Raw genomic sequence first — 9,212 nt, 5'->3', positions numbered from 1 at the left:
CTCAACCTCACAGCTGACAGGATTAAGGGTGCAGAGCAACACACATCCTTGGGGATTTGGGCTTTATACAGTTATATGTTTGATTCAATCCCCATACTCTGTGCTAATTGTTATTGGATGTGTATATTGCTCAATAGAATTTTAGAATTTTGTTATTAAATTAGTCCACCCAGCCCAACAGAATACTTGAATAGCATATACACTCAACACATAGGATGACTTCTATGATTGGATTGGAGTATAAATTCTACACTTGGCACCTTAAACTCCTACTCTGGAGGTACATAAAGTTGGGTTTCCAAATCTAAAAGCACCACAGATTATTAGGCAATTCAAGCATCAAATCAACTCAGGATGCAAAGCTCACTATATTATAATACAAGAAACACAAAGAATCAAGAGAATACAATCTGACCAAAAATTATAAAATCATCAGAAATTACCCCCAACAAGTGTTTTATATGAAATGCCTGACAAAGAATGCAAAAAGAAGATTTTATCTATACTCAAAGAAATCATAGGAATATTAAAAAGAAAAGAAACTCCTTAAGGAATTCCAAGAGGACACAGGAAATCAGCTTAATGAAATAAGAAAGTCATTATAAGACATGAGTTAGGATATAGAAATACTGAAGAAAAGCCAGGAAGAAATACTTGCACTGAAAAACTTAGTAAGTCAGATAAAAAACTCTGTGGAAAGTCTCACCAGTAGAATATAGTAGAATAAATAATAGATAAATTAGAAGACCAGGTGGCAGATCTAATACAGTCCAACAAAGAGAAAGACAAGCTAATAGGAAGGTATGAATGGGAATTTCAAGATATTCAGGAGACTGTAAAAAGATCAAAAATAAGAATTCAGGGTGTAGTAGAAGGAAAAGCATTTCAATCCAAAGGCATAGTAGGCATTTTCAACAAAACTATAGAAGAAAAATTTCCCAAACTTTGTAAAGAAATAATAATGCAGATATGAGAAGCTTTTAGAACACCAAACAGACAAAACCTGAAAAGAACCTCCCTTGCCATGTTATAATTAAACTACTAAACATGCAAACCAAAGAAAATATATTGAAAGCAGTTGGAGAGAAAAAGTAAGCCATCTATAAAGGCAAGCCAATCAGGATCACATCAGCTTACTCAACAAAAATTTTAAAAGCCAGAAGGGTTTACAATGATGTATTCCAAATTCTGAAAGATAACAACTGTCAACCAAGGTTATTTTATCCTGCAAAGCTATCTGTCAAAATTGAAGGAGAAATAAGGACATTCCACAATAAAGACAGGCTAAAGGAATTTATGACAATTCAGCCAGCTCTACAGAAAATACTTGAGGGAATCCCTCATGCTGAAGAGAAAGCAAAGTACATTCATAAGGAAAAAGGAAAAACTAAACCATACTCAAAGCACTTAAAACAAGAGAGTAAAGGGAAAACAGGAAATACTACAAAACTAGAAGAATGAAGAGAATAAATACATAACTCTTAATATCAATGGCCTCAATGCCCCAATCAAAAACACAGGCTTGCAGACTGGATTAAAAGGCAGAATCCTGTCATTTGTTGCCTCCAGGAAACTCATCTCTCAATAAAAGATAAACACTGCTGGGTGTGGTGGCACATGCCTTTAATCCCAGCACTCACAAGGCAGAGGTAGGTGGATTAACAAGAGTTTGAGTTACACTGAGACTCCATAATGAATTAGAGGTCAGCCTGAACTAGTGTGAGACCCTAATTTAGGAAAACCAGAAAAAGAAAAAGAAAAAAGATAGAAACTGTCTTAGAGTGAAAGGATGTAAAATGGTATTTCAAGCAAATGGGCCTAGGAAACAAGCAGGGGTTGCTATCCTAATATCTGGCAAGATAGACTTCAAGCCAACATTAGTGAGGAAAGATAAGGAAGGTCACTTTATACTGACAAAAGGAACACTCCAACAGGAGGACATTACAATCCTAAATGTTTATGCACCTAACAAGGATGTCCTTAATTTCATCAAACAAACACTATTACACTTAAGGTCACAGATAAAACCAAAGACATTTGTAGTGGGTGATTTCAATACCCTACTCTCATCAATTGATAGGTTATCCCAGCAAAAAATAAACAGAGAGAGATCGAGAATAAATAATGTCCTAACATATATCTATAGAACATCCCATCCAAACACTGCAGAATATACATTTTTATCAATAGCACATGAAACATTCTCCAAAATAGACCATGTATTAGGGCACAAAGAAAATCTTAACAAATACAGGAAAATTGAAATGCTCCCTTGTACTCCATCTGACCACAATGGAAATAAACTACAAATAACAATAAGAAAAACTACAGAGCATACAGAAATTCATGGAGACTAAACAGTACACTACTGAATGATGAATGGGTCATTGAAGAAATCAAAAACGAAATCAATAAATTCATAGAATCAAAGGATGATGAGAATACAATATACCAAAACCTTTGGGACACAATGAAGGAAAGAGGGAAATTTATAGCTCTAAGTGCCTATATTAAGAAATTAGAGAGTTCAAAAGTGAACAATTTACTGCTTCACCTTAAGGCCTTGAAAAAAACATAATAAGGCAAACCAAAAATTAGTTTAAAAAAAAAGCCATAGATTGCTACTAGAAAATTTTCAGTGCCAGGGATGGGGTACCTACCAGTGAGTTGTTGGCCAGGAAGGTCCCTGTTACATCCAAAACATTACAGGCTATTGCCAAGGCCATTGGTTTCCCATGAGTAACAGATGGTGTAAGACCCTATTGCTGAAGAGTTCACATGAGTGGGAAGCAAGGTCACTGAGAAATCAAGCTGGTGCTTAGCTTAAAGCCTTCTCCCTATAGAACAGCCAACTGAAATCTGGAAAAAAGTTGTACTGAATGCAGCCCTATGGGAGACAGAAGTCATCAGTGGAGAATACAGTGGACACTGGAAGCCTCAAGTTTGGCCCAACAGGCCAAATCACCAAACAGGTGTAATAATGGCATGTCTTCTCTGGGGGAAGCCAACTGCTCTCTAACTGGACTGGAGGCCCACTCTGTAGGAGGGAATATGTGCCTGGTACTGGAAACCTAACCAAAATCATCTGACAGTGGAGGTCATGTGACTTAGGGGTGTAAAGTCTGCTCTTGTATGGCTAAATGCGTATATTATGCTCAAAATACTACTCTGTAAACACTATACTTAATGTTCATATTCATATATTTATGCTACTCTTACTTGTGGTTAGAGAAGCTTTTCTTTTCAGATGGCGGTGACAACTGGTGTGACCCAAAAGGCAGCATAATACTGAAAAGAGGTGACAGAAGAGTGTCCAGCACTGAAACACCTCTAACATGCCCTCCAAGGCTCAGAGTCCATTGAGGAAGAGGTGGCAGAAAGAATGTAAGAGCCAAAAGAAGGAGACAACTCCTTACAATGAAAATGTCCAAACAGAAGTTAGCCTTGAGGTCCATGACCTCGTAGTACCTAACAATACCTTCACAAGACCCTTTTAGTAGGAAAAAAAAAGCTGATCACCTCAAAATAAACAAGAGACTAATGGAGAGAGGGAGGGAAGATGATGGAGAGTGGAGTTGTGAAGGTGAAAGTGGGGGGAAGGAAGACAATTATTATGGCTTATTGTCTGTAAGTATAGAAGTTATCAATAAAATATTATGCATTTTAAAAGAATGAATTCCAGAAAGCTTCAAGAAAATCAAACCTTAATTTAAAACAGGACCTCAAAAAATAGGTGGACATGACACACAAAAGCAAAAAAGATATGACAGAAAACAAAAGTCAAATTTAAAAACATCTTTAGAAGCCCTCACTAACAGAGTCAATTATGTGGAGGACAGAAACTTTGAGCTTCAAGACAAGACAGAAAAAATTGACCAGAGGTCCAAAACCTTTGCTAAGATCCAAAAAATGCACACAGAACATGTGGGAAATATGAGATACCTAAAATTACCAAGTATCCAAAACATCGGTATACCAGAAGGGGAAGAAACCAGGCCAGAGGCAGACAACATATTCAACAAGATTATTGATGAAAATTTCTCTAATCTTGCAAAAGAGAGGCCCATCCACAAACAGAAAGTTCACAGAACACCAAATAGAGAGTACCAAAAAAGAAACTCTCCAAGGAACATTATAGTTAAAACTGTGAACAATGAAAACAAAGAGAGAGTGCTACAAGCAACAAGAGAGAAACAATTCATTACATACAAAGGCAATTCCATCAGATTTGCCTCAGATTTTTCAGCAGAAACCATAAGAGCCAGAAGGGCATGGATTGGAACCCTTCAAAGCCTAAAAATCTATGGCTTCCAACTCAAACTACTACACCCAGTAAAAGTATCCCTTAAAATAGATGGGAAAAGGAAAACTTTTCATGGAAAAATCCAGCTCTATAATTATTTGAACACAAAGCCAAGCCTACAGAGAATAAGTCAGGAAATATCCCACACAAAAGAGTCAAACAACCAAGCTCCTTAGCCTACAAGAAGATGAACACAATAACCAAAACTAGAACAACCATGAAAAAATTCAAAGCATCAAATCCTCTGGCATGGCAGGAATTAAAGCAAGCCTCATGGTTATAATGTTAAATATTAAAGGAATTAAATCACCAATAAAAAAATATAAGTTAACAGGGTAGATCAGAAAAAATGGACCCTTTAATCTGCTTCCTTCAAGAAACCCATCCCACTATTAAAGACATACTGTCTCAGGGTGAAAGGATAGAAAACAATTTTCCAAGCAAATGGAAATAACAAACAAGTGAGTGTGGGTGTGGGTATACTAATATCTGGCAAACAAATGGGCTTCAACCCAAAAGTAGTTAAAAAGCACAAGGAAGAACACTTTTTATTCATCAAGGGAATGATTGAACAAGAGAACATCACAATTATAAGTCTATATGCACCAAACACAGGTTCACCATATTTTATAAAGCAAAACCTGCTTGACAACAAATTAGAAATAAATCCCAATATCATCATAGTATGGGACCTCGACATCCAACTATCATCATTAGACAGACCCTCCAAGCAGAAAATCAATAGGGAAATAATAGAGCTCAAAACCACCATAGACCAATTAGACCTTACAGAAATCTACAGAACATTCCACCCCAATTCTACAAAATACACATTCTTCTAAGAAGCCCAAGGAGCCTTCTCTAAAATAGATTATATAACAGGGCATAAACCATGCCTCCATAAATTCAGGAAAATTGATATAACTTCCTGTATCATATTGTACCACAATGCTTTAAAACTAGAAATTAACAATAGAAACAGGCATTTCAACAGCTCCTGGTGCTACCAAATGAAGAATGGGTCATAGAAGAAGACAAAGATGAAACTTTTAAATTTCTTGAAATGAATGGTAACAACAATACAACATAGCAAAGCTTATGGGACACAATGAAGGCAGGGCAGTCCTAAGGGAAAAATTTATAACACTAAATGCCTTCATAACAAAGACAGAGAGACCTCAAAATAATCACCTAACCATCCACCTAAAGGCATTGGCAAAACAACAAAAATCCAACTTAAGAGTTCCAGACAGAACAAAATAACTAAGATCACAGAAGAAATTAATGAATTGGTATGGTGGTTTTATTCAGGCGTCCCCCATAAACTTAGGTGTTCTGAATACTAGGTTCCCCAGCTGATAGAATTGGAAATTAAAGCCTCCTGAAGGCAGTATATTGTTGGGGTTGGGCTTATGGGTATTATACCCATGCCAGTGTTTGGCATACTCTCCTGTTGCTATTGTCCACCTTATGTTAGCCAGGGGGTAATGTCCACCTTCTGCCCATGCCATCATTTTCCCCTGCTATTGAGGAGCTTCCCCTTGAGCTTGTAAGCCAAAATAAACCTCTTTTTCCCACAAGCTGCTCTAGGTTGGGTGATTTCTATCAACAAGGTAAACCTGACTGCAACAGTAAAGTGGTGCTGAGGAGTGGGATTGCTGCTAGACACCTGATTGTGTGGATTTGGATTTTTGGAGCTGATTTTCAAGAGGAATGTGGAAGGATTTAAAACCTTGGCATAAGAGATACCTTGCAGTGCTGTAAGTACAGTTTGATGGACTATTCTGGTCAGACTTGAAAGGTCTGAATGCAGTAAGAACTATGGACTGTTAGGTTTGGCTTATGAGGGTGAGAAAGAGCTTTGCTTGGATTGGGCTAGCAGTTTGTTTGGGTAGCTTGCTGTTATGCCTATGTCCTGAGAATTTTTGCAGGGTTGCTTTGCACAGAAATGAACTGGTGTGAGCAGAGGGATATGGCACAGGGAAAAAAAATCTTTGAGTGAACTGCTGCCCATTCAACTGCAATTGATTGCAACCTTTGAGATTGGTCCAGCTTACCTGCAGTGGGGCAACAGGAAGAATGTAGTCTCATTCAAAGGGTCTTGAGTGCTCATGAACTATATTCTTCAAAGTCTGCTTTATTCTCCCATGGATTAACAAATTGGCATGCTACCTGGTATTACATAGTATAAGAAATGCAGGAAAGAGAGGGTCATTGAGTTTGCAATGTGGTCTTGTGTTTCAAAAATGGGCATGGGCAGTGTGAAGCAGGTTTGCTGGAGGCCTGCATGGAGACCCTATAGGGCCATGAGGATGAAACATGGGTTGCAGTAGAGACCCAGTGGAGATGCCAGGACCACAAAATGGGTGCCAGGGAGAGCTGCCAGTCCCAGAAGAAGTTTTCCAGGACTGTGAGTAGCCTAGCTGGAGGGGCAGAATTGGAATTCCAGAGACTTGTCACTGACTAGAGTTGTTGGACTTGGAGCTACAGAGTTTGGTGTTTGCCCTGTTTAAGTCATGTATTGCTTATTTCTTTGCTATGTCAAATGCCATCTTTTACAGTGTGAATGTTTATTCTGTGCCACTATGGGTTTGGGGAGATTTTTTGTTATTATGGCTCATTTAAAAGATCTTAGACTATGGAGATGTATGAATATTATTGAAATTGCTAAAACCTATGGGGACTTGGGCTGGAGAGATATCTTAGCAGTTAAGCACTTGCCTGTGAAGCCTACGAACCCCAGTTTGAGGCTCGAATCCCCAGGACCCACATAAGCCAGATACACAAGGGGGTGCATGCACCTGGAGTTCATTTGCAGTGGCTGGAGGCCCTGGCATGCCCATTCTCTCTACCTACCTGCTTCTTTCTCTCTCTGTCTGTCACTCTCAAATAAATAAATGAAAATGAAAATGAAAAAAAAAAAACTATGGGGACTTTTAAAGTTGGACTGAATGCATTGTGTTTTGCATCATGTATAGATATCAGTTTATGTGGGCCAGGGCAGAATGTGGTGGTTTCATTCATGTGTCCTCCATAAATTTAGGTGTTCTATATGCTAGGCCCCCCAGCTGATGGCAATTGGAAACTAAAGCCTCCTGGATGTAGTATATTGTAGGGGGTAGGCTTATGGCTATTATAGCCAGTTTCCCCATGCCAGTGTTTGGCACACTCTCCTGTTGCTATGGACCACCTTATGTTAGCTAGGGGGTGATGTTCACCCTGTGCTAATTCCATCATTTTCCACTGCTATTGAGGAGCTTCCCCTTGTGTCTATAAGCCAAAATAAACCTCTTTTTCCTACAAGCTGCTCTTGGCTGGGTGATTTCTACCAGCTATGCAAACCTGACTGCAACAATTGGATACTAAGAAAACAATTAAGAAAATTAATAAAACAAAGTGCTGCTTCTTTGAAAAAAATAAACAAGATTGATAAAACTCTAGCCAACTTGATCAAACAAAACAGAGAAGTCTCCTGTTAACACAGTTAGAAATGAATAAGGGGAGGTCACAACAGTCATCAATAAAATTGGATTTCCAAAACCTCCACTCCATACAATTGGACAACCTTGAGGAAATGGATGAATTTCAGGACAAATACCACCTACCAAAACTAATTCCAGAGCAGATGAATCTCCTAAACAAACCCATTGCATCCATCAAGATTGAAAAGATAATCAAAAACCTCCTCAAACAAAAAAAGTCCAGGACCTGATAGATTCTCCTCTAAATTCTACCAAACCTCTTTTTCTCAAACTATTTCACATAATCAGAGAACAGAGAACCCTCCTCAACTTCTTTTATGAAGCTAGCATCACCCTAAAACTAAAACCAGACAGAGATACTAGAAAAGAAAATGACAGGCCTGTATCCCTGATGAACTTGGATGCAAAAATCTTGAACAAAACCTTGCAAACTGAAGTCAACAACACATCAAATGCATTATCCACCTCAATCAAGAATGCTTCATCCAAGAGAAGCAAGGATGCTTCAAAATATGAAAATATATTAACATAATACACCACATAAAAAAACTTGAACACAAGAACCACATAATTATTTCAATAGATACAAAAAAGGCCTTCAACAAAATACAACATCATTTCATGATCAAAACACCAGACAGAATAGACATGGAGAGTTTATATCTCAACATAATAAAGGCGATATACGAAGTACCTAAAGCCCAAATCACAATTAATGGGGAAAGACTCAAGAAATTCTCATTAAAATCAGGAAAAAGGCAGGTGTGCCCACTCTCACCACTGCTCTTCAATATAGTCCTGTAAATCCTAGCCCAGGCAATAAGGTAGAAGAAAGATGTAAAAGGGATACAAATTGGAAAGGCAGAGTTTGAACCAGCCCCATTTGCAGATGACATGCTCCTATACATAAGTGACCTGAAAGATTCTACCATAAAACGTCAAAAGATAAATTCCTTCAGCAAAGTGGCAGGATAAAAAATAAACACACAAAAATCAGAGCCTTTCTATACACAAAAAAAAACAAATAAACTTCAATCAGAGGGGTGGTTCCATTTTCTATGCCCACAAAAATCAAATACCATCATTTCTTGGCCTTTTGGCTAATATCAAGTATAGTATCTGTTCTTATCAATTTAATATCTGATATGTTCTCTATCCGAGGACAATATATTAATCATGACATCAAAATAAAAGAGAGACTACTTGAGATGGGGAGGGGATATGATGAAGAATGAAATTTCAAATGGGAAAGTGGGGTGGAAGGAAGGTATTACCATGGACTGTTTTTTATAATCAGGGAAGATGTTAATAAAAATTTGAAAAAAAAAAGAAATATTTTCTAAAAAGCTGACATTCTCGTGCTTGGAGAGAGAGAAGAATCTATTCTCATCCTTCTGCAGATATGTATCCAGTTTTCCCAACACCAT

The 9,212-nt window shown here is 37.8% G+C and overlaps 1 pseudogene; it reads left to right on the top strand.

The window, feature by feature from the left end:
- The first annotated feature begins 8,865 nt into the window (after positions 1 to 8,865).
- On the top strand, positions 8,866 to 8,971 carry LOC123455471 (annotated as a pseudogene).
- Positions 8,972 to 9,212: the final 241 nt, after the last annotated feature.

The sequence above is a fragment of the Jaculus jaculus genome, chromosome 16 (genome assembly GCF_020740685.1).
Source record: "Jaculus jaculus isolate mJacJac1 chromosome 16, mJacJac1.mat.Y.cur, whole genome shotgun sequence".
Lineage (NCBI taxonomy): Eukaryota > Metazoa > Chordata > Mammalia > Rodentia > Dipodidae > Jaculus > Jaculus jaculus.
This window is presented reverse-complemented; position numbering and strand designations above follow the sequence as displayed.